Below are 26241 nucleotides of genomic sequence, written 5' to 3' on the forward strand. Positions count from 1 at the left end.
AATAAATAATAGGCAATATTGAAACTGAATGCTACTGCAAAATTATATTGGCTAAACTCGGCCTCACAGAAAAGGTTTGAGAAGTGCCTCCAACCCCTGCCTGCTCCTTTGCAGAGGTGGGGGAATCTGGGAGTGGAAAACTACATATCACATCAGGCTTTCTTATTTTGATTATGTTGATTAGTTTTGCTGATCTGGAATTTTGTCCTCTTTGAAATTCTGTATTATAAGGGATAACTCTCTGGAAGGAGAGGCAGCTAGGTGGTGCAGTGGGTAGAGCTGCAGGCCTAGAGTCAGGAAGCTCATCTGCCTAAATTAAAATCCAGCCTCATTCACTTACTAGCTGTGTGTGACCCTGGGCAAGTCACTTAACCCTTTTTGCCTCAGTTTCCTCACCTGCAAAATGAGCTGGGGAAGGAAAATGGTGAACCACTCTAGGATCTCTGCTGAGAAAAACCCAGGAAGTGTTAGACACAACTGAAAAAACACTAAACAAGAACAGTAACTCTGGAAGGAAGAGAAAAAAGGGATTTAATGGGAAATATAAGTGATGAGGAAACAAAAAACTTGATGGTTTCTAAGGTCCCTTCTGGCTCTAAATCCATGATCCAATGATCTATAGTTCTGTGATGGTTTAGAAATCCCCTCAGCTGAATTCCCCCATCTCTTCTAAAACACATGTGAAGCAGCATTCAGGATCCTTCCTGCATAAGGGTCTCTCTTTTTGGTCTCTCTTTGTGCAAAAGATTCCTCATTGGGTGCTGCTGTAATACAATCCTAGAACAGATTTAAAAGAATGATGCTAGACAGGAAAGAAATCAGCCCTCAAGGATCTATTTCCAGTCTTAGCCCCATCTGGGAGGTTCCCTCTACTTGATCACTATGGGGAAAGGTCCTAGTACCCCTGTAGTTACCTCTTCTAGCTCTCCGAAATTGCTACCAGGCCTTAGTTGACCTCTAGGGATCTCAATTCCTACTCAGCTTCTCCTGGTCTTGTGGAAATCTTTTTCCTGCTCCTTAATTCCATTAAGAGAGGAGTTATAGCTTTCAAAGAGAACTTCAATAACTAAGAGGAAGATGAGAAAATAAAAGAAATTTAAAGCTTAGATTTACCCACTTAGAGAACGTGGAAATCTAACCCTAAAATGTCCCTAATCTAATCAATCCTAAACAATCAATCAATGACCACTTGTTTTTAATAATATTTTATTTTTTCCCAATAGCATGTTAAAATAATTTTTAACATTCTTTTTTTTTATTTTGAGTTCCAAATTCTCTCCCTCTCTCCTCCTTTCCTGAGATGGTAAGCAATCTGATATAAATTATACATGTGCAATCATGCAAAATCTGTTTCCATATTTGGTCATGTTGTGAAAGAAAACAGACCCCAAAAAAGTGAAAAATAGTATGCTTCAGTCTTTCTCTAGAGGCGGATGGCATTTTTTTGAATGAGCACTTATTAAATACTTCCTATGTGCAATGTGCTGAGGATTGTTCTGAAAAAGCCCATATTCTAGTAGGGGGAGACACACACAGGAAATTCCAACTACGAGTCAGATGGAAAGGCCCTATGGTTCTTACTATGCAGTGATAAAGCAGATGGTAATGTCTCTTTTTTAATGTTATTTCCTCTTCTAAAAATTATATCCATTTATGATTTTGAACTGTTTCCTAGCACCAAGGATCTTGGTGGCAAAAACATTCTTTTTTGTCAATTTCTTGAACTAACAAGGTCCATTCACATCTGGGTAGCCTCTGGGCCTAGCCTGAACCATGTAGTCACCTGCATGCTGACTTTGAGAGAAGCCCTTATATGTAATTTAATGAATTAAATGTTCTTCTGCCCAATCCTATTAACAAAACAGACTCATGTGGACAGGCTTGTTATTGACCCATGTGACAAACAAGAGATTGGGGGACATATATTCTAAGAGAGAAATACTTGGGTTCTAGAACTACAAGAAGAGTCAATAGACGCCTTCTTTTGCTGAACTTATCATTGAATAACTGCTAAGTGTTTCCATCTCCCAGTTTGAACACCAAGGCTAATGCATTTTCAGGCCTTTCCAATCAGGTGTTGTTTCCAATAGGCCTCCTACACCTGGGGGGGAATGTGCAGTCTGAAAGGAAATAGAGTTTCCCCTTCAATATTCTTCTTGGAGGACGTTGTCTTGATTGGGATCACAGCACAGTGCACATGCTGCATTTGAGATCATGGGTCTGGGAAAATCATGCTCCAGTTGTTCATTCTGTTTGTAGCATTTGGTGAGTGCCCTCATCCACCTGGAGCACAGATTGTCACAGCAATCAGCCTGGTTAACTTTGGTCATGGTGAGCCTATCCATCCTAGGCTTTCTAAGTGATTTCTTCCTCATCTGAACTGACAAAGCACTTGGTAGTTTTCCCATTACACTCTCACATTCTGCCTTGTATTAGAGTTTTTGTGTTATGTCTTGACTACCCTACCAAATTATAAGCTTCATGAGGCAGGAACAGTCCCATTTTTCTATGTATCCACTAAAATAACTTGCACTTAGTGGTTGGTCAATAAATATTTTTTGAGGGGAAGGCAGGTGGATAGAGCACTGGCCCTGGAGTGAATGGGGCCTGAGTTCAAATCTGGATTCAGATACTTACTAGTGGGCAAGTACCCTGGGCAATTCACTTAGCCCCATTTGCCAAGAAAGGAAGGAAGGAAGGAAAGAAGGAAGGAAGGAAAGAAGGAAGGAAGGAAAGAAGGAAGGAAGGAAAGAAGGAAGGAAGGAAGGAAAGAAGGAAGGAAGGAAAGAAGGAAGGAAGGAAAGAAGGAAGGAAGGAAAGAAGGAAGGAAGGAAGGAAAGAAGGAAGGAAGGAAAGAAGGAAGGAAGGAAAGAAGGAAGGAAGGAAAGAAGAAAGGAAGGAAAGAAGGAAGGAAGGAAGGAAAGAAGAAAGGAAGGAAAGAAGGAAGGAAGGAAGGAAGGAAGGAAGGAAGGAAGAAAAAAAGGAAGGAAGAAAGGGAAGGCGGGAGGGAAGGAAGGAAGGAAGGAAGAGGGGAAGGAAGGAAGAAGGAAAGAAAGAAAAGAACAGCTTTACAGAACGTTACTAAATGTCATACCCTCACCATTATAATGTGACATTTCTCTTCTACTTACTCAGTTCAGAATCTCAAAGAACAAAGACACAATTATACACTCTTGTTATCTAGCTATTGCCCTCTAAGGTTATCTTCTATCTACTTTGTACACATCTTGTGTATACTTAATTATTTCCATGTTTTCTCCACCAACAGAATGTAAGCTAATTGAGGGCAAGGACTGCTTGGGAAGGGAAGAAGGAAGGGAAGGAGGGAGAGAAGAAAGAGTGAAGGAAGGAGGGAGGGAAGGAGAGATAGAGGGAAGGAGGGAGGGAGGGAGGGAGAGAGGAAGGGTGGGAGGGATAGAAGAAAGAGTAAAGAAGGAAGGAGGGAGGGAGGGAGAAAATACAAGAAGATTTGTGTGCTTCAGTCCCACAACACAGCAATACTGCACATAGCAATGAGCCAGGAGACCATCTCTGCTCAGAATTGTAGAATAATTTGGGGCAGTCGAAGATAATTAAGTCTAGCATTTTTTTATACTCAGGAGGATAAAGGGAGCTGGGACCTTTTGTACATGGGGGAGTCAGCAAACACTCAGCCAAGTCAAATCCACAAGCATTTATTAAGCTCCTACTGTGTTCCAGGCTCTATGCTAAACAATAAGGATACAAATAAAAAGCAAAAACCAGACATCTTTTACCATACCAGTCATGAATAGGAAAGATAAGGATAAATACAGGCGCTAGTAGAATTTATTTGTGGTCAAAGAGTACACTTTTGGATTCTCAGTCTTTCTAGCCACTCCAAGATCAGACATTCTACTTTTGGACAAGAAGAAAGGAAAGGAAGAAAATAAGCATTTATTAAGCACCTATTGTGTATCAAGAAATACGCTAAATACTTTACAAATATTATCTCCATTGATCCTAATGTAACCCTAGGAGGTAAATGCTATTATTTTCCATTTTATAGTTGAGAAAACTGAAATAAACAGAAATTAAGTGGCTTGGATTTGAATTCAGTCCTAGAGCTGTATTCACTCCAACATCTTTTCCTTCCATCAAAATGTATAATAGTAGCCAGAGTAGGAACATGACCTACGAGTGCACAGAGAATGCAAACTGCCTTGAGTAAATGTGAACAGCAAAAGAAGCTCGAACTATCCCATGAGAAGACTTGCATGTGATCCTGGGCATCCCTGGCACTACGCCTTCTTTGTTCTGCTTCTATATATCTGGCCTAGCCTGGGGTTGGTGTGGGGATCCATTACATCTTTCTGTCTTCCTGCCGCCAAGGACTGGGTCTCATGAGTAAACTCCCTTAAACAACCCAATTAACCTAACAAACCCTATTAAGTCCACATATATTTACTACCAAGCTGGCACGGGCCCATTTTTCTTCAGTATCTCAGTATTGTCTCAATGGGTCTGCATCCCTACAATTGGCATATCAGAACAGAACAGATCCTCCCTCCTTACATTCGACCTTACAACTGGCATGGTCAGCAGGATAGTCTGCCCACCTACAAATCTTACGTCCTTGTGCAAACTAGTCTATCTCTTTGCAATGTTTAGCTTTTCCCCTCCATGGTCCTGATCATTATACCTCTGTTAATGCAGTCTAAGATTTCATTAGCTTTCTCAAATGCAATATCATCCTGTTAAGTCATATTGAGAGTATCTTCAGATTAACTACTGTCTAGCCATACCACAAATCTTTTATTTGTGATGATTTTTTGAGCTGAAACATAAGACTTTGCATTTAACCCTACTTCTGTTTGGTCCAACTTTTATCCCGTTAAAAAAAAAAAGGTGGTTTGTTTTTTTTTTTTAGATCCCAGCTCTAACATCCAACACATTAATTATCTCTGCTCTCTGCAGCCCCTAAAGACCAGAGAATGAATATCGATTCCTTTTTATTTTGTTGCGAAGCCCATGAATACACGCTTTCGGTTCAAAGATCTTCTGTTATTTTAAACTGTTTGGTAATTTCTGAACCTTCTCCCAAAACCAAAGGGAAAAAAGATGGAACTATTTATGCTTCTTATTTATGTCGCTTCCTTTAACAGCTATCTGATAAACAACGACATCCAATGACTCAAGCCATTGATAAAAACATTAAAAAGAATAGGATGACATTACTAGAGGCCTCCTTTGAAAGTGACATCAAATGACTGAGGATTAATCTTTGGGTCCAGTCATCTCACCAGCTCTGATGCCATTTAACCATACTAATGTCTAGCATACATCCATCCAGTTCATATACTACTACTACTGCTGCTGCTGCTTCTATTACTACTACTAGTACTAGTAATAATAAAACCAACTCATGTTTATGCAGTGCTTACCATGGGCCATGCACTGTACTAAGCACTTTATAATTATAATCTCATTTGAGCTTCACAACAGGAAGGTAGGTGCTATTACTGTCTTCATTTTATAGATGAGAAAACTGAGGTGAAGTAGGTGAAATGACTTACCCAAGGTCACAAAGCTAGTAAGCATCTGAGGCTAAATTTGGACTCAGGTCTTACTGATTCCAATCTACAGGAACAGCCTGGTAGATTTTGTCAAATTTTTCTAAATTATATTAACCACATTCTCTTGATTTACCAATCTAGCAACTCTGTCAAAAAAGGAAAGAGATTCATCTGGACTTTCGATGAAGCCATGGTGGTTCTTCAGGATCATTTTCCTTTTCTAGATGCTCAATAGCCTGTCTCTTTTGAGAATTTCACCAGAAATAAAGATTCAAAGTGACAGAGCTATAATTTGCAGACCCCATTTTCTTTCCTTTCTTGAAAATCGGGACAACATTTGCCTTTCTCCAAGCCTGTGCCTCCCCTCCATGGTTTTTCAAAGGTCACTGACAGGGACTCAGCTGTCCCCTCTGGCAGGTCTTTCAGCCTCCCTGGAAAGTATTTGCATGGACCCAGTGACTTGTACTCATCAAGAAAAAATAAATTCTTCCTTGGTATCTCCTTATTTATCTTAAGTTTCAACTCCCTGTTAGGTATTGCTGTTTTATTCTTTACAGTTAAAAGGACATTCTCCTTGGCAGAGAAAATAGAGGCAAAATGAGTTGTCATTCTTTCTTTCCTCTGTGTTCTCTTATCATTGTCCTACAGTCATCCTCTCCTTTCTTTGATGTTTCTCTCTCCACCATCATACATAGAAACCCCATTTTGGGGTCCTTGGCATTCCTCGCCAGCCACAGACAACCGTACAAATACTCAAACTATGAAAATAACATTTCTGACCCTTGATGTGTGCTTTTGTACCTTATACCTAAAAGCATCCAGGAAAGTCTACCAGAAACCAGACAGCTGGCCTGACCTAAGTCATTTGGCACATTTAATGAAAAACAGACCTCAAGCGAGCTGAACTTAAATTGCCACCTCTCTCAGCCCCTTTTTTTTGTTTGATTTTCATAAAATTCTCTGTCTGTTGGGGAATCATGAGTGATGGATGTAGGCAGACATTTATATTCTCTTAACTTCACTCAGAGGTGAGGACCTTTTTCTTTTAAAGGTTGCTGACCCAGAAGGGGAAGATAAAATATCCATCACGGAACAGACACAACTAAAAAGCAATTAACTTGGTTTCTATAGAGGAGAAATGTAGACTATTCCATTCTTAGCTTTTAAAATTAAGATCAGGGTCCATTACTAAACAAATACAATGAAGAATATTATATATACTGCAGTTTTACATTATGGTTAGTTAATGGAGGGAGACAGATAAAAAAGGAAGGAGGGAGAAAAACACAGTAAAGGGCAGAGGCATAACCATATGGAGAGAGACAAAGGGAGAGACAGAGGGAGTTAGAAGCAGAAACACTGAAAGGAGGGCAGCAGAAAGAGAGTTCGGAAGCTGAGATACTGAGTTGGAACTTGAAACAAAGATGAGGGAAATTCAGTGCAGGCCGAATTGTGTGTATTAGAGGTGTATCGCTCTAGCCATAATGATTCGTGTAATGAGGAACCACATGTGGAGAGGGGCCCATGCATTGTGAGGGCTATCACCTCCCCTGTGGAGGAGTCATAGTATGGCTCGAAGGAAAGTGAGATAGACATCTTTAGCTTCTTCTCTATCTACCCTTCTCTAAGGGAGATTTTAATTCCTGCCAGGAAGAGAAGCAGGAAGTTTGGGGCAGGAGGCCACTCTGCTGTCCTCAGAGAGAGGGGTTTGTTGTTATTCAGTCTTTTTAGTTGTGACCTCGTTTGGAGTTTTCTTGGCAAAGATGCTGGAATGCTTTACCATTTCCTTCTCCAGCTCATTTTAAGGATGAGGAAACTGAAGCAAACAGGGTTAAGTGGGTCACACAGCTAGTAAGTATCTGAAGCCAGATTTGAACTCAGGAAGATGAGTGTTCCTGACTCTAGGCCCAGCAATCTATTCACTGAGCCATATGACTGCTCCTAAAGAGTACTTGGCTAGAATCATATCTATCTGTTCCCTTAAATATTATTAGTCTAGAAGATATGGTAGGTTCAATCCAACTTCTGAATTCAGTGTCATTATTAAGTGGAAGGAGGACCCTAAGCTCTATATTCAAATCCTGACCCCTTTCCTCCCCATAGTAGTTCCACAATGAACACAGGGATGAATGGCAAAGGACACCCTGTACTGAGGTACCAAGGTGGGAAACAAAATGGCCTGTATGAGCAACAGGAAGGAGGCTGGTTTGGCTGGAACATAGAGGGCATATGTAAGAATAATGTCAAATAAGTCTGGGAAGATGGTTTGGAGCCAAATTGTGGAGGGCCTTATATTACCAGAAAGGTTTGTATTTTGTTTGAGAAGTGATGGAGAGACAATGAAGCTTCTTCGGTAGGGAAGTGACATGGTCAGATGCATGCTTTAGGAAAATCAATGTGATAGATGTGTGGAATACTGATCAGACAGGAGAGAGACTGGAAGAAGGGAGACCAATTAAGAGGCTATTGTAACAGGCCAGGTGATAAATGATAAGGACCTGAACTAGAGTGGTCGCCATGGGACTAGAGAGAAGTGGACAAACATGAGAAATGTTCTGGAGTTGAAATCGATAACACGTGGCAATTGGTTGGACATGGAAGGTCAGTAAGAGTGAAGATTCGAGAATGATTCCAAAATTTTGAACCTGAGTGACTAAAGAGATGATGGTAGGAAGAAGGGAAAGGAATAAGTATTTATATAGTGCTGGCTAGGTGCCAGGTACTGGGCCAAGTGCTTTACAAACATTATCTCATTTGGTGGTACCACAGCAGAAAGAGAAATAGAAAAAGGGATGAGTTGGGAGGTGTAGGGAGAGGGAGATAATAACTTCTGTTTTGAATATGTTGAGTTTGAGGTGCTAATGGGACATCTAGATAAAGACATCGGACGAGCAATTGGTGACATGAGATTAGAGTTCAGGAGGGAGATGAGGGCTGGATATGTAGATTTGGAAGCCTTCTGCCCAGAGAGGATAACTACGTCCATGGAAGCTGAAGAGATCTCCAACAGAATAAGTAGAAAGGTAGAAGGAGAGAATCTTGAGGTCCACCCCTAGTCGGGAGATGGAACATAGAGATTGAGAAGTAGTCAGAAAGGTTAAAAGAGAAGGCAGAGCCGTAACAAAAATCCAAGGAGGAGAGAGAATCCAGGAGGAAGGGCCGATTAACAACATCAAACCTTGCACAGAAGTTAAAACTCAAAGACCATAAAAGTCCAAGTGGCTTTAAAAATTAAGAGATCATTGCTTCTTTTAGAGAGGGTAGTTTCAGTGGAGTCAAGAGCCAGGCTGCAAAACATTGAGCAGCTAGTGGAAGGTGAGAACGTGTGACAAAAAGTGTAGACAGGTTTTTTGAAGAGTTTGACTATGAAAGAGAAAAGGGATATAGTATGATAGAATGAAGGAATGGCAAACCCCAAATGAAGGGTTTTTTTGTTGGTTTTATGTTTGCTTTAAGAATAGGGAAAAAAACTGCACATGTTGCATGTGGCAAGAAAGGAACAAGTAGTTTAAGAGAGATGAAAGAAGGGGAAAGGAAGAGACACAAAGAGACAGATAAACAGATGACAGACCAAGGCACAGGGATTCAGTGAAAAGAAATTTATTAGCCACAGGCCAAATTGTCACAACCTTCCCATTAAGCAACAGTAGGTGTCCCCAGGTCCCAATTCTGATATGTATTTAATTTCCTTCCCCTGAATTGAGGGTTGGGCTTGAGTCCCAGGTGCATTGGTCTGATTCTTTTCCAATGTTATTGGCTCCAGCCCTTAGTACCATCTATGAAGACAATCAAAGAGGTTCCATAACATAGCTGGCAGACTAGAAAAATTTATAGAGTATCAGAGCATGCTCCCAGTCTCTCCAAACTTCTTCCACAGCATGTCATCATGACTCTCCAGAAGCAGAATCCCTGCTTCTTCATCACAGGGGACTGCATCAGCCAAACACTCTTCATATACTTATAAGGACTGGGCTCATTGGCCATTGTCCCACATTATATTTGTCTTGGCTTTCTTCTGGCTCAAGTTGAGAGAGGACCAGCACCTCATCACATACCTTTTCAGCTTTTGTTTGCATACTGCTGAATGCTTCCGGAGGAAATTACACAGTGGTTCCAACTGAGTCCACCATGAATTTGTTTTCTCCAGTCTTACTGAAGCCCCACAGTTCTATCCCCCTCATTGACTCTCTATTATGCTCTCCACAGTGTGTGTTCCAAACCTTCTTTTCTCTTCTCAAAACTGCTATATCACCCCCTGTACCCACTCTCAGAAGAAGTCCTTGTCTCATACTTTATCCTAAAAGTTAAAGCCACTTGTCATGAGCTCCTTTTCTCTCCAGTTCTACACTTCGTATCCCATCAACATGCCCTATCTCTCCCTGTTTACTCCAATCTCTGAGGAAGAAATAGCCTTTCTCCTGGCTAACTCCATTTCCTCTGCTTGTGTCCTTGATTTCATCACTTCCTGTCTCCTTGGGAAGCTTGGCCCTTTGGTTATCTTTTCTCTGTCTCCTTCTCTCTGTCTCCTTCTCTGTCTCTCTCTCTCTCTCTCTCTCTCTCTCTCTCTCTCTCTCTCTTTCCTCCCTTCATTCTCTCTGGTTCTCTCTACCTTCTTTATCTCTATTTCTCTCTCTCCCCTCTCTCTGTCTCTCTCCTCTGTCTCTCTTTCTCCCCCCTCTTCCTCCTGCTCCTTCAATGTATCTCAGACAACTGTTCATTTGACATTATCATCCCTTTAATCTATCGTTCTATATCCCTCTTCCCTTTCACAGGTGATGGGTCTTGAGTCTGGGGCCATCGATGATTGTAGAAGGCTAAGGTCTGAGGAGGTGATAAAGCCTCCCTCCGCAGAAAGAGCAGCTCAACCCCAGGCCACCACTCACATACTGATTGGACTTTCACCCCTCTGAGGGAGAGAATGGTCCAGTCCTGGGCCTAGGAAGCCAAGTGGCCTGGTGGTAAGGAACTAGCCAAGGTGGCCAGAGAGTGAGAGTCAGTCTAGAATTCCAAAGCAGTAGGTGGGGCCGGGAGGGAGTGTGGAGAAAGGAGTCAAGGGCATCTTCTCATAGTCCTGACTCTCCCCAGCAGTGCTCACAGAACCAGTCCCTACTCTCAGATGCTGTCTTCCTGCCAATGTGGCTGGCGGTGACTCCAAGGTCAATGACCCCATTGCCCTTGTTGTTGGAGAGGCTGTCTCAGAAATGTTAGCTCAGGTAAGCCTCTCACAATATTCCTGCGAGATAAGTAATACAATCAATGAAGAATCCACAATGCAGAGAGGTATAGCCATGGTACAGTGATAGTGAACTGATCCAGAAGCCAAGAGGACTTGAGTATGACATTGGGCAAATCACTTCACTTCTCTTCAAGACAATTAATTGCAGAGAAGGGGCTGACCTGCCTTGTGGAGGGAGTTTACTCTTCCTGGAGTTCCCTGCACCAATGAAATCACAAGTCCAAATAATAATAATAAATGTAAATATCATTATCTCCATTTTGCAGATGAGAAAACTGAGGCTATGTACCTAAGGTCATACAGCTGACGTCAAAAACAGGTCTTTTGACTCCAGGCATTATGGTTTTCCTGCTATACCATAACTGCTTATACTATTTGAATTCTAGATCTTATAATCTGTCAAAAGTCATTGCCTTTTAAAATTCATATTAGTCACATCCCCCAGCACCCCTTTTAGAAATATAGCCTATCTAGATGTAAAACTGTATCTCAGGAAGCGTAGTACTTTTGTGCTTACTGTCTGTTTTCATTGCAGTTAGGGAAGCTGCTAGTAGGGTCGTGCAGTGGAGAGAACACTAGGCCTATAATAAGGAAAACCTGGGTTCAAATTTGACTTCAAGTATTTACCAGCTTTGGACAAGTCACTTAAGCTCTGTCTGCTCAACTTTCCCATCTGTAAAATGGCGATAAAAATAACAGCATCTACCTCCCAGGGTAAATGAGATAATATTTGTAAAGCACTTTGTAAACCTTAAAGTACTGTATAAACACTGTATACTGTATAAACACTATATAAAATCTTCCAGAGTTTGGGAATGCCATTGGGTATACCAGGAACATGACTGGGTGGCTGTCAGGAGAACTGAATTCTAGTCCCAGATCTGTAACTAGTTAATTGTGCCACCAAGTCACTTTACCTCACTCACTCTCAGTATCCTTGCCTGTAAAACAGGGATAATAATACTTGCCCTCCCTAACTTGCTGAGTCTCCCTCACAGTGTCTCCTAGCTCTAATATCCTGCAATGCCTTGAGACATGAGGGTAGGGATTCATTGATTAACCCACCATATTTAAAAGCAATTATCTCTATACGGTAAGAACACTTTATATAATCAATCAGACCGAGGTCTGGGCACCTCTTTAATCAATCAAACACATTTCAATTCAGTGCGACAAGAAGTCTGTTCCAAATGAATGAGACTTGGTCACACCCTGAGGAGCCTGGGTAAAAGCAGCATCTGTATCAGAATGGGGGAGGGATCCAAGGATCTAGCAGTGGAGTATAAGGGGTGAGGACATTAAGAGTTGAGCAACAAAGAATTTGCAGTCTGGGGGAATTGGTAAAAGGAGAAAGAGGATTTAGGATTGAACTGTAGCAGAAAAGGGAGAGATTGAGAAAGGCCATTGGGTCTATAGATGTCTAGGATCAGAAGAATCTGAAGTGTATACATATCCTCAAGGACTCCAAGAAATTCCAAGAAAAGGTCTATTCTTTCTCCAACTTCTCCTCCCAGTGCCTAATAACAGACATTGTCACTCAACTGCTTCTTCACAAATATTTACAAATATTTCCACTAAATTAAATTTTGCCTTGACCATAAAGATGCCAGAAGTTAGTTAGAGATAGATATAAATGTAAATGAAGGCAGAACACCAAACCTCTGCCTAAATATTAGGAATTTTCCTAAGTGGGGGCTCAGAGCCATTGTGACTCTACTCCCAATTTCTCATTTACAATAAACTCCCTAAAGTAGCAAAGGAGGGAACCCGGCCCTGAGGAGCCATCATAGTGTTCTATGTTTAAAATTAGCTATTATTATGAAAGCATGCTACGTTATGATTTTACTGCGTAGGATGGTCAGTTCTCCCCAGTATCTCCATCCTCAGAGCTGAAGCCTGCTTTCCGCAGTCCCTTAGGACCCATGAGTTCTTTCCGGAGCTAGGAAACGGCTTTCTGCTTTTATTTCCCAATTGCCTATTTTATTTTAGAAGTAGAGATCTATTTTCTCACGGAATGTGGATAATCTCCCACAATTGTTAATGAAGAAGCTAGACTTCGGAATCTCAGAGATATCCAATTTACTAGCTATGCCTGATTTTCAAAGGTTGCTGTCTTGCCTTAACCTAAGTTGAGCAATTGTGATTGACTCTTTCTATAATGCTTAAACTGATATCGAAACTAGAAAATTCATTGTTCTCAGTTATTTTTTAAGGTGGCTTTTTCTAGGAGGGCTTTAATGGAGAGAACACACAGAGGGAATCCCAAAGCAAAAGAAAACATGCCCATACCAGCCCCCAAAGTGTGTTTTCCCCTTAAATGGAGAATAAAGTGGCTTAAATAGTATTCATAGCTCTCTAATTGCATCATTAAACTTTCAAAGGTTTTACTCTTAATGGGATTGCCATAGAAGCACACTGGTATAGGTTCTGTTTGTGGAGAATAGCTTACCTTAGCTTAGTTTAGCACAGTGCCTGGTACAGAGCAGGTGCATAATAGATATTTATTAACTGACCTTCTCTTAATTGCCCCAGGCAATTGAATGCTCCAGAAAAAATGAAAGCCTAGGAGTCTGGAGACCAGAGTTCTAGGAGCTTTGCCACTCACTTGCTGAGGAACCTTAGAAAGGTCATCTTCATTCCCTTCTCTTTTTACCAGTTCTCTTATCTGGCCTGCAATTTACTCATCTTTCAAATAAAAGCTATTATTAAATAGCCAGCATTTATATAGCCCTTTAAAGCTTCCAAAGTACCTTATAGATATTATCTCATTTGAACCTCAGAGCAGCCCTAGAAGGTAGATTTTATTGTTATCCTCATTTTACAGATGAGGAAACTGAGGCACAGAGTGGTTAAGTGACTTGCCCAGGGTCACACAGCTAATAAGTGCCTGAGGCTGGATTTAAACTCAGGTTTTCCTGACTCCAAGTTCCATTTTCTATAGAAAACACTGTACCACCTAGCTGCCTATATATATATGCCCTCTAAGATTCCTTCTGGTGCCAATTTGTTGGCAGTGTTCTGCAAATCTAAGGTAGAATGAAATACCAAAGTCTAAAAGTTCCCCATCTTTCTTCTAGCTAATGATAATAACAAATTGCTGATATTTATACAGTGCTTTAGGGTGTGCAATATATTTTACGTACCTTATCTTACTGGATCCCCACAATGACCCTCAGTTAAGTGCCATTATCATCCCCATTTTAAGGAAATTGAGAGTAAGTGGCTTACTCAAAGTCAATAATTGTCTGAGTTAAGATTTGAACCCAGGTCTTCACGATACCATGAAGTGCCCTTTCTACTTCCCCATGTTGCCATAGTAGCTGATGAGAATCATGGGGTCTCAAAAAATATGAATGGGACCGAGGTGACTCTCTCAGGCACGCAAAGATTTGAGTAGTCGGAGCGACATCTGAAAACAACTTGTAGGACTGAGCATGTGTGACTCCCAGCATTCATGGGAGAGAAAGATAGGAAAGACATCCCACTAGCTATCATTTTCTCATTTCTTCCCCAGTTTGGGAATCTGCCTTTCTCTCCCAACAACTGACACTAGATGCATGCCAGATGAAGAGCTGACCCAGGGGGTGATAGAGTAGATAGGTCTCTTAGGCTCCTAAAAGTCTGGTTCATGGTTGGGGAACCTGTGGCCTTCTAGGTCCTTGGAAGTGGCTCTTTGAATCCAAGTTTTACAGAACTTTTATTAAGGGGATTTTTCTGTGAAGTTTGGATTCAGTCAAAGGGTGGTACTTGAGGACCCAGAGGGCCACATGTGGCCTTGAGGCCTCAGGTTCCCCACCTCTAGCCTAGCTCCTTTTCCCTACTTACTTTCCAGGGATGAGACCCCTAGGCAGGCCAGAACAGAGGTCTACCAGTCAGCCCAGCCTTCAACCAAGAAATATCTTGGCACACTGGTCTCTTGGCCTGCCATGTCTGTGTGCACAACAAGTTCCCCAAAATCCATATTGCTATGAAAAAGAAATGTGTATATCACAGTAATAGTCCTGGTACTAGCTCTGTCAGCTTATCTCCAGAGAATTCACAGGGTTTAAAGTTGCAAGGGACCCTAGAGATTATCTAGTCCAGATTCCATGTTTTGAAAGTGAGGAAAGGAAGCCCAGAGAAATGATCTGTGCAAGACCACAGAGGTAGTTAAAAGCAGAGAGGAAATTTGAACCCATGTCTTCTGACTCCAAATCTAGTACTTTTTTCCCACCGTATCACATGAAAAGACTGTCAAGAAAGCTATAATTATTATTAGTAATAATAATAATAGGTAACATTTATATAGCACTTACTATGTGCCAGGCACTACGCTGAGTGCTTTACAATTGTTATCTCTTTAGAGTCTCACAACAATGATGGGAGGTAGAGGCTATTAAATACCTCATTCTATGCATGAGGAAACTGTGGCAAACATGGTGAAGTGACTTGTCCGGGGTCACACATCTTCCTGACTCCAGGCCAGGTGCTCTATTTATTGTACTAATTGATCATTTTCTGCTCATTCAAGACCTTTGTTTTCTCTTTTTAATGTCCCTTTAATAATGATGACTGCCTTTTATATGCTGCTTTAAAGTTTAAAAAATGTTTAACATGTTCTTTCATTTGAGCTTCACACCAGCACCGAAGGGTAGTTAAGTTGTGTCTGACTCTTCATGACCCTATTTGGGGTTCTCTTGGCAGAGGTACTGGAATGGTTTGCCATTTCCTTCTCCAGCTCATTTTACAGATGAGAAAACTGAGGCAAAGAGGGTTAAGTGACTTGCCCAGGGTCAGAAGTATTAACCTGACTTTACAGAGGAGAAAACTGAGGCTTAGGTTAAGTGCCTGTTTTCCTATAGCTAGCAGTTGTCAAAGGCAGGATTAGAACCCAGGTATTCCTGGTCCAAAAGCCAACGATTCTATATATGATCATGCTTTCTCTCTCTCTGTTATAAGAATTCCCTAGATCAAACTACTGGATAGCTCAGCTGCTCCTTTGGAAATCAATGAAACTTCAAGAAAACTAAGAAAAAAACCCCAGCACATTGGGTGGATCCCCTCATCCCCCATATTTTGCTGGATTTATGAGAAGTCACAGACAAGACAGTGTCTAGCAAATATTAATCATTCAAAAAGTGCTTTTTTGTTCATTTATTCATTTGTTCATTCATTAAAGTCACAGAGGATGAATAAGAATGGGCAGGCTATGGTCTTCATTGTTGTAGAGCATAGAATATCTGTCAACCCACACAGAATCCCCAGCACCACTGAAATATAATCCCGCTAATGGTCATTACCATTGTCCTCATCATCACTATTGTGTGGACTTTTGGTTGCATTGGTACAGGGAACTCCTGGTGCTGAAATTTCTTTCCCCAATGTAGATTAGCCATTCTTCCAGAACTTCTGTTTTTACATAATTGCCTGGAGACATTGAAGGATTTGCTTTTGGTCATGCGGCAGTTCACTAAACATTGTCACCTTTGAAAGGCAAGAAGTGGACATAGAAGACTATACTTGAACTGTTAAGCTTGGCTCCAAAGTAGTCATATGGATTAAAGAAGATCATGGTCCAGTGAAAAAGAGAAGTAGCTCTGGAGTCAGATTCCTGGAGTTCAAATCTTGCCTCTGGCCTTTTACCTATGTACCCTTCAGCAAGCTACTAGGCTTTGTTGTCTTCATCCTTAAAATAAAGGAGGAAGGATTGAGTGGTCTCTGAAATTCCTTCCAGCCCTAGAGAGAAAACCCTATGATTTTAAGTGGAAGAGATTGAAGCTACTGTCTCAAGTGTAGTTTGGGGTTCTGGTTGGTTTGCAATTATTTGTGGTTTCCTTGCCTCCATGGCCATAGATATTCAAGGGTTGGTCATACTTGGGTCAGTTTAGTTTCTCAGGCTGTAGCAGATGGGTCTGGCAGATTTGCCCTGAGTGTGTGGCAGATGGGTCAGATATAATGGTGGAAAATATACCAGAAGGAGTGCAGAAATAGGGGTGCAGTGAAGGAGAGAGTCAACAGATGAAGATGATGATTTTATGAAGAGAGCTCAAAAGGAAGACAAGGGTGCTGACTCCCACATGCAAACAAAATTCTGAAGGTGGGAGAATTATTTGAAGGTGGGGGGGAAGAAGGAGAGTAAGAGACTGGTCCCTCAGTCATTGCTTGGAGTCCTTCTTCTTGGAACTACCCACTGCCCCTTGAGATAACCAGTATCATCCTTTTTCTTTTTATTTGATTGCTTGGGATTCCTCACTGTGATACACCATGAGAGTCTATTCCTTCTCTCTGGGCTTCATGTTCCCAACTATTCCTGATCCACAATCACCTGTCTTTTGCCCTATTTTGTCAGGGCCATGCTAGGCTACTAGCTAGCATTCATTTTTCAAATAACATACTCACATTTTTATAAAGTCATAAATATCTTAACCAAAATGCCTAAGGAAAGGTGGAGATTCTCTGGACTATGACATACCAGGATCGGTCCCTTTGGAAGGGAGCAGCCCTTAAAACATACCATATAGACCTCCATATCCCTTTTATTGCTGGATCAAACTTGCTTAGCTATTTTCTGGAGCTAACAACTAAGGATAAAAATTTTACAGAATTACTCAATATTAAGATCATAGACTGAGAGCTGCAAGAGAATTTATAGGTCATTCTGGTCCAACCCCCTTATTTTACAAAGTGGATAAAGTGACATGTCCAAGTCCATAAGTCTAATTAATAGCCAAGTTTACTCAAACCCAAATCTCCTGACTTCTAATTTAGTGTTCATTCCACCATAATAGCATACTCACTTCCCTTATTTGCAACATTTATTGTCACTCTGTAGGTCTAAATCTGTAAACCTAGCAATCAGGAGGACACTGTTTATTTTCTCTAAACACCTTAGAGAAGCTAATACAATCCAGAAAGCTATTGAACTAATAAATAAAACTAAAGCTGGTTTTATGAAAAAACCAATAAAATTTATCAACCTTTGGTCAATCTGATTAAAAAAAAAGAAAGAAGAAAACCAAATTACCAGTATCAAAAATGAAAAGGGTGAATTCACCTCCAATGAAGAAGAAATTAAAACAATAATTAGGAATTATTTTGCCCAATTGTATGCCCATAAATTTGATAATCATAGGGAAATGGATGAATATTTACAAAAATATAAATTGTCCAGATTAACAGAAGAGGAAGTAAAATACTTAAATAACCCCTCTCAGAAAAAGAAATTGAACAAGTCATCAATGAACTCCCTAGGAAAAAATCTCCAGGGCCAGACGGATTTACAAGCAAATTCTATCAAACACTTAAAGAACAATTAATTCCAATACTTCATAGACTATTTGGGAAAATAGGTGAAGAAGGAGTCCTACCAAATTCTTTTTATGACACAAATATGGCACAATTCCTAAACCAGGAAGAGCCAAAACAGAGAAAGAAAATTATAGACCAATTTCCCTAATGAATATAGATGCAAAAGTTTTAAATAAAATATTAGCAAAAAGATTATAGCAACTTATCATGAAAATAATACCCTATGACCGGGTAGGATTTATTCCAAGAATGCAAGGCTGGTTCAATATTAGGAAAACTATCAGCATAATTGATCATATCAACAACAAAACTAGCAGAAACCATATGATTGTCTCAATAGATGCAGAAAAAATTTTTGATAAAATACAACACTTATTCCTGTTAAAAATGCTAAAAAAAAAAAGCATAAGAATAAATGGAGTTTTCCCTAAAATGATAAGTAGCATCTACTTAAAACCATCAGCAAGCATTATATGTAATGGGGGTAAGCTAGACGCATTTCCAATAAGATCAGTGGTGAAACAAGGGTGTCAATTATCACTCCTATTATTTGATTTGGTATGAGAAGCTAGTACAATATATTTTAATACTCTACTGAATGAGTAATAATACCTTAGTTACATGAGTTCCAACAAGCCAGACCTTCTTTAGTCATGTTTAACTGAAAGAGAGAGTAGCATGATTTTCTGATCAATTATGCTTCATTAAAAATAACAATAACTGTCATCTATTAATATATCTGTGCATAATACCTTGACCAATATCACTACAGTATTACTATAACAATTACATTTAAATGCAATATAATGCATACATAATATCTTGAGCAATATTACTGATTACTGTATTTAAATATAATATAGCCATATATAATACCTTGACCAATATTACTAATTACTATATTTAAATACAACATAACCACACATAATACCTTGAACAATATTACTAAGTGCTATATTTAAATACAATATGCAGTCAGAGCAAAATTTAAAGAAATACAAGTTCATTGGTACAATTCAGTCCCATTGTTGTAAATTCTTAGCCACTTTCAACCACTGCTTCATCTTTAATCCTAGTTTTTCTTAGGATTGGGAAGAATATCATATTAAATCTTTTGACAGACATGCCCAATTTACAAATGAGCTGGTCATATTGTAGAAACTAATTTGTTAAGCTTCTCCTCATTCCAATCTGTCTTGCATACAGCTGCCAAATGATTTTCCTAAAATGAAGGTGTGATCATGTCACTGCCCTATTCAACAAACTCCAGTGGCTCCCTATTGCCTTAGGATCAAATAAAGAGTCCCTATAGTCTTGGTGCAGCTACTGAAGCTTAGTAACTTAAGACTCTGGGCCCACTCTGTATAAACTTTTCTGCTGTGCATTTGAAGTTCTTTATCTCCTGGCCCTTTCTTGCCTTCTTACACTTTACTCCTCTCCTTGAATGTGCATTTGAGCCATCATGGCTGCTCCACCCCCTATCATGTTCCTTATGCTTGGAGTCCACCACCTCCTCACCTCCACCTCATCCTCTGCAAGAAGCCTGTCCAGGTCCCCTAGCTGTTACTGCAACACATCCCCAAATTATCTTCCTTTCAATCTGTACATATTTCTATATGTACTTGTTGTCTCCTCCATTAGAAGGTAAGCTTTCTAATGACAGAAACTTTCATTTCTATCATTGTATTCCCAACATTTAACCCAGTGCCCTGCGTATAGCAAGAAATTAATAAATGCTTGGTAACCGACTAATGTAACAAAACAAAACAGAAAAACATCAGTTGAATTATACATTGCTTTTATTTTATCTTCAGCATTTATGCTTGAGGAAAAGAAGGCCTAATTAGAGAGGGAGATGGTTGTTCCTGTGGAAGTTCCGGAGGGGATCTCTGGAAATTTTCAGAGGCTTTAGAGGTTTTTCAAAATGGTTCTTTACTATGTCTAATTTCACTTAAAATTTCTGACTTTCTTATTTTTGATTCAAGTGTACCATCAGCATAACTTGATTTATCAGTCATGATTTAGAGTAATTTTCTGTTCACAAATATAGGCTGTCATATAGAGAAAAGGAGCAAGAAAATGAATGAAAATGAATAGATAAATGAAGGAAGTATTTACTAAGTGCTTCCTGTGTGCAAAGCATTGGAGATGCAGTTATGAAAGTGAAGACAGCCCCTACTCTCAAGGAGTTCATGTACCTTTGGGGAAGACAACACATAAGGAAAGTTTCAGCTCCAAATCTGACGGAAAGATCCATTGGTCCTTAGAATACAGCAACAATGCAGATGGTAATGCCTCTTCTTTAGTATCATTTCCACTGATAAAAATCATGTGTTTCTGATGTTGAATGATTTGACACTAAACTTGCTATTCCAAATGCTATTGAGTTCAGGGTCCTAGGCTGTCTTCCTCAGAGGCTGAAGGGAGAGGCTGCCAAGGTGTTGGTGCTTTGACCTGCTTGGCACATGCCTCTTCCTCTGTCTCCCTCAACATTCCTTGATGTTTCGATGCAGCTGGTTTGCCTGCCCTGTGAGTAGCAGCTAGTTCACTGTTACTGAGGACAGCTAGCCCCTTTTCTATAGAAGCTGTCTTCCCAGATAATTAATGGGTGTGAAGGCTGGGCCTGAAGCAGAACTGGTAGTCTGGTAGATGCAGGAAGACTCCTGCACTTATCTGCCCATTGATGACAGTCGACTAGCAGCCCATTACTGGTGGTGATGAGGAAAATGGGCCCATTTTCCACAATGATTTTTACTCTCAATGATGGCAGTAGGAGTTGAGTTGGAAGCAGGTCCAGTGACTTCAGGGACACCACTATTCCTCAGGGTCCTGAGCTCTCTTCATCAAGGTCTAAGGGTCAATGGTAGTCATAGTGGTGGTGGATAGGAATAAAAAGGAGAAATAAAGTAGGCAAAGTTTGAGAGATAAAATGGGAGAAAATAAAGGAGTTAATGGGTGTGTGTGTGTAAAATAGATTGTCTGAGATGGAACTAACAGTTATGGAAGACAGAGGGAAAGGGGGAAATCCTTCCCTCCAAAGAGGTAGAGGGAAAGACAATGGGTCAGACAATTTGTGGCAGCTGCCACCAGGTAACACCACCAGCCCAAGACAGCTTGATTGCTGCCTATTAAAAAGGAAGTGAAAAGGAGGAAGCAGAGGGAGCATAGCTTCAGGAAAAGAGCTGATGAAGAAAGGAAAGCGTGAAAGCAACTTTTTATTATTTTTTATTATGTTTCATTACATTTAATATAAATTTAATATATTCATTATATTTATTATGTATAGAACATTCATATGATGGATATTGAAACCTTACGTGCTTGTACTGAGGGCAAAAGTCTCTGGAAGTTGTGTTCACAGCTTTGGTGCCTCTGGCCAGTTTTGGATCAAAAGCCTTAGCTACTAAGCAGCTTTCCTCAATGGAGAAGGAAATGGCAAACCGCTCCAGTATCTTTACCTAGAAAACCCCAGGTGTGGTCACAAAGAGTTGGACATGACTGAAAATGACTCAACAACACCAGGTAGCTTTCCTCATTTGTAGGAGATAATTCCTACGATCAGCGGTATGAATCCCTGTACCCTCTTTACCAGAGCAGAAGTCAAAAGATGAAGGGGGAAGAGGGAACTGGTAGAGGGTCTGTGCATTCGCTGCATGAAATTCCATCATCGGTTAATTTCCATTAGAAAGGAATAATTTTCTTTTCTTTTAACCTTGGTACTTTGTCCTTTAAAACTACGAATTGGTGTTACTCCTAATCTATATTGAATAGTCTCTTAGCAACCTTCACACTCACAGGATTAGTAAAAAAAAAAAAAAACTCTGTGTCTGTGTGTGTGTGTGTGTGTGTGTGTGTGTGTGTGTGTGTGTGAGAGAGAGAGAGAGAGAGAGAGAGAGAGAGAGTGAGTGCCCTTGCCTGCCTGCTTAGAGTCACAAAAACAAGCTTGCCAGAGCATAACTTTTTAAAATCCGTTTAAGCAGAATTTAACCAGATTTTTAATCCGTTGACAGAAATTACAAATTAAGTAACCTTTTCCCTTCTGGAACCTGAAACAAATGTCTAATACAAGTGTTGTAATATGCTACACTCTAATACCTGAGGATATCAACGACTCCTTTCTTCAGAACAATTGTGATCATTTTTATCTTTAGACATCTTACCTTGCATTATTTTATTTTATATACCACCTCCTACCCTTTTGGAAGAAAGCAGGGGCATAAATATTCAGTAAAATCAGGTCAGGAAGAAAAATTATTTTTTAAGGTACAAAATGGTTTCTCATAGAAGCGATCACACCACTATTTAAATCCCTTCTAGGGCTCCTTGTGACCCTGCATACCATCCACCAGCTCCTGCCCCCAAGCTCTCAATCCTTTTATCGCTTCTCTGCTCTTGTCTCCCAAGAGATGCTGATTTCAGTCTCTGTATCCATTGGAGAATTGACACCAGAGAGATAGATGTGTACTGTGCCTTTGCTTATCTGTTTAATATCTGAGGAGGATGTAATCTCCTGCCTCTCAATTTCCATAACACTTCCTGTGTTTGCTACTCACATGGCACTTAGGATTCCTGTCGTAGTGGAAGAAGCAAAGGACGGAGAAATCAGCCGGGATCTAGACCTACTTCTGTCATTTATTAACTATGCGACCTTGAGTGAATCCCATAACCTTCCCCAGTGTCAATTTCTTCTTCAATACAAGAGAAATAACAGCATCTGACCTGCCTTACTTGCATCACAGGGTTATTAATAATAATAATAATTGATACTGATAGCTTCTGTAAAGCTTATTTACACTACATTACTTATACTACATTGAGCTTCCCAACAAGCTTGGGATGTGTGTAGCAAGGTGGCTCAATGGCTAGAGCACAGGGCCTGGAATCAGGAAAACCTGAGTTCAAATCCTCCCTTAGATACTTATTAGCTTTAGGATCTTGGGTTAAGTCACTTAACTACAGGCTGCCTAGGTTTTCTGAGGGAAATAATCACCCCTACCTCACAAGGCTGTTGTGCAAATCAAGTGAGATAACATATGCAAAGCGCTTCGCAAACCCCAAACTCTTTATAAATGTTGTTTATAAATATTTATAAATACGTATTTTTATAATAACAAAATATAATATAAAATATTATATTTATATATAATGTAGTATATATAACCTAACATTATTAATATAATAATTAATATAAATGTTTATAAATATTATAAATAAAATTATTATTATAGATAATAGTATCCCCCTTTTACATATGAGATACTTGAGACCCAGAGAGGTTAAAAAAGGCAGTCTGGCTTAGTGGATAGAGCACTAAACTGGGAACCAAGAAGACTCGGGTTCGATGCCTGCAATACTTTCATATACGTTACCTCCCTTGTTCTTCCCAATAGAAGCAGCATAAGCTTTGGAGCCAGTGTCAGGGAAGAAGAGGGTTCATAACTAGCTGATTGACCTTGGGCAAATCACTTAACCTGCCTCATCTAAGATTTCTTCATCTAAAGAAGGTTATTAAGTGCTTACTGTGTGCAAAGCACACAGTCTTCACTTTCATAACTGCATCTCCAATGCTTTGCACACAGTAAGCACTTAATAAATGCTTCCTTCATTTATCTATTCATTCTCATTCGTTTTCTTGCTCCTTTTCTCTATATAACAGCCTATATTTGTGAACAGAAAATTACTCTAAATCATGACTGATAAATCAAGTTATGCTCATGGTACACTTGAATCAAAAATAAGAAGGTTGGTCTAAATGGCCTCTGAGGTCCTGTCTCCTTCTCATATCATTAAGTGACTTGCCTGCCGTCCCAGAACTTCTAAGTATCCGAGGCGAGATACAAACCCAGGCTTTTCTAACCCCAGCTCCAGCCCTCAGCCCCCTATGCCTCTGTTGGGACATGCTGTTTGAAGAGCCCCTGGGAAAGTGCTGCACAAAATACAGAACAAATGTAAGGAGTTATTTGTTATCTTTTTGTACATTTGCGGCTTATCTCCCTGGCTAGATTGTAAGCCAGGGGCAAGAACCTTGAATACAATGACCATTTCTTATATTCCTTATCTGTTCTCTGCAAAGCTATAACTAAACACCTGCTCGGTCAATACTTGTTGATTGGCTGACTGTACCAGATGAGTGTACTGGAATTGTGAATTCGAGAAGGAGAAAAAAATGGAAATTTGAGAAATAGCTTAATATTGCCACCATTGTAAGGGGTGCCCTGGATTTCTTAAACTGAATGTCACGCAGTCCAAAACTGGCCCCTCCCCACTCCATGTTGTTGCCCTGATTAGAAGGTGAGCTTCTTGAAAAATAAAATTGCTTGCCCTTCTTTGCCTGGCACATAATATGTACCTCATAAATGCCTGTGGATGTAATTGAGAAAAAAATAAAAACAAAATGCTAAAAAAAATGAAAAATAAAATAAATGCTTGTTGATGAAACAAATGAGCATCTACTCTCTTTCGAAGATATTCAGGAAAGCTTCCCTTGTCATCAATCATATTCCTTGCCAGTAGGCCTCCTCCTTGGACTGGATATCAGTTGACCTGAACAGTATCACAACACACTAGTTGGGAAAACAATGCTTATGGTGCTTATCCAGACTTATTTCCCAGTAATAAAATCTTTGCACAGCTTTATAGCTTGTAAAGCAATCTCACATATATTATCTCATTTTTCCATACAAAAATCCTGAGAGATGGGTAGTGTCTATGTGATTATTCCTATTTCACAGAAGAGACAGCTGAGTCTCAGAGGTTATGATTTGCTCATAGTCACAGACCTAGTTAGTGGCAGAGCCAGGACTGGGACTCAGGTCATCTGACTCAGTGTTCATTTATTTTTGTACTACGCCAATCTACTTTAAAGAATTCCTGGCCATCGTATGGTGTGTATTTGGGTGTTCTATTCTTTAGCGCCATTTCTACTGCATCTAACATCACATTGAGGACTGTTATAATAGATTCCCACTATGATAGTCCCAGAATTCCTTGATGGAGCGAAACAAGTTTTTAAAATAGTTGGAGTGGGGGTGGGGTTTGGGCAGCTCTTTTCCATTTTTCACCTGTTTTGTGGCTCTCTTCCATCTCTATCTTTGATTGTCCACAAGATAATTTTGCTTAGCTAGATATCTTACCAAACTTCCTTCAATCAATCAATGTTTTTAATTAAGCACCTAATATATGCCAGACACCATGCTACGTGTTAGGAATTCAAGTACAGTAAAATAGTCCCTACTGCCAAGGACCTTATATTCTCACCAGGGAGACGATAAGTACATATAAAAACATATACAGGGGCAGCTAGGTGGCATAATGAGTGGAGCACCCACCCTGGAGTCAGGAGGACCTGAGTTCAAATCCAGCCTCAGACACGACACATGTACTAGCTGTGTAACCTTGGGCTAGTCACTTAACCCCAATTGCCCTGCCAAAAAACAAACAAAAACAAAAAACACATACAACACAAATATAATGTGTGTGTGTATGTACATAGGATATCCCACAAGTCTTAATGCACTTTTGAGCTATTAAATGTATTTAATATCCCTAGAGCTTAGCACAGGGCCTGGCACATAGTAGGTGTTTGATAAATGGTTGTCGACCTTTGAGTCACAGTCCTTCAACTGTACAATTTTGTCTCATTCTTTCTATTAAAGGTATTTTATACTTAAGACTGCACTAAGATTTTGGCCATGCCCTGAGTGTGGGATACTTACATTTGAGTACTTTGTACTTTTAAAAATCTCTCTCTCTCTCTCTCTCTCTCTCTCTATATATATATATATATATATATATAGAGAGAGAGAGAGAGAGAGAGAGAGAGAGAGAGAGAGATAGATATAGATATAGATAGATATAGATATATACACACACAGAGTAATATATAGACATATACATGTATACATATTATATATACATATATATCTACGAAGTTGTATGTGTGTATATACATGTACACACACACACACACACACACACACATATATATACATAAACACACAAAGAAGGAAAATACAAATATATGCACACAGGGCACATCAAAAGTGTATATTCTGTGTGTGTATACACCCATGTACACACATATATATGTGTGTGTGCGTGCACATGCTTTATATATTTATATATACTTATACGTATGGGAATATGTATACATATATATGCTGTTGCTGCTATTGTTCAGTCATT

Source organism: Trichosurus vulpecula, chromosome 2 (assembly GCF_011100635.1).
Source record: "Trichosurus vulpecula isolate mTriVul1 chromosome 2, mTriVul1.pri, whole genome shotgun sequence".
In the NCBI taxonomy this organism is placed as follows: domain Eukaryota; kingdom Metazoa; phylum Chordata; class Mammalia; order Diprotodontia; family Phalangeridae; genus Trichosurus; species Trichosurus vulpecula.